General features: G+C 59.6%; 1 non-coding gene across 1 annotated transcript; it reads right to left on the reverse strand.

Moving 5' to 3' along the window:
- Nucleotides 1-119, reverse strand: LOC131867232 (5S ribosomal RNA). Its single transcript, XR_009365791.1, has one exon. It is a non-coding gene; the product is annotated as a 5S ribosomal RNA (ribosomal RNA).
- Between the last annotated feature and the right edge of the window lie 880 nt (nt 120-999).

Here is a 999-nt window from a genome sequence, read left to right on the forward strand (position 1 = left end):
AGGGTGCAACACCGGGACTTCCCGGGAGGTCACCCATCCCAGTACTACTCCGGCCCAAGCGCGCTTAACTGCGGAGTTCTGATGGGATCCGGTGCACTAACGCTGGTATGATCGCACCCGTTATGAGCTTGTCGCAGTGTGTACTTAGCAAACCGCGACCCACGTGCGAATCCACCCCGGCCACCCACCCCCGTCGAGGTGCACACCCTCCCTCGCGAAGTGCGCCCCGTTCGCCAAGTGTGAGCCCTGCCCGGGTGCGCGCACCTTGCTAGGGCGTCGGGTGTGCACCCGGCCCGGCCTACGTGCGTGCACCTGGACGGGGCGTCGTGTGCGTGCAGTGTCCCGTCTGCAACGCGGTGCCCACACACCACCTCGGGCGCAACGACCTGCGCTCACATGTGGGCCGAGTGCACCTTGGTGCATGTTCGGGGCGCCTCGGGTGCACGCTCGATCTTGCCCCGGTGCACCAAGGCGCTCGGTTTGCCCCGGGTGCGCACTTGGTGCAAGGTGGGCACCCAAAATAGGGATCAAGCACCAAAACACAAGTTTCGGGATGCAAAATGGGACCCAAGGACCACAAATGCGTTCCAAGACCCATGATGGGTCCACGAGAACAAAAATGTGTTCCGAGACTTAATAAACAAATATTGGGTTTTAGGAGAAGAAACATGCTCTGATGCCCAAAACGAGAATCGACCCCGAAAAGGCCACAGGCCAAAAGTGGGATGCGAGACAAAAAAAAATGGGACCCGAGGACCAAAATTGGGTTCCCAGGTCGAAGACAGGGCAACCGGACAAGAAACGACCTCTAAGGCTCGAAATGAGTCCCGACGACTAAAACTTGACAAGAAGCACCCATCAGGCACCCAACTCGACACCCATGGGATGCCGACCCACCCGGGCTTCCACCTAGCACACCTTGGCACCCACCCACCCTCGCACCCAACCTCGCACCCAACTTAGCACCTTTGAACCCACATTGGCACTCACCCTGACCCT

Source organism: Cryptomeria japonica, unplaced genomic scaffold (assembly GCF_030272615.1).
Source record: "Cryptomeria japonica unplaced genomic scaffold, Sugi_1.0 HiC_scaffold_166, whole genome shotgun sequence".
NCBI lineage: Eukaryota > Viridiplantae > Streptophyta > Pinopsida > Cupressales > Cupressaceae > Cryptomeria > Cryptomeria japonica.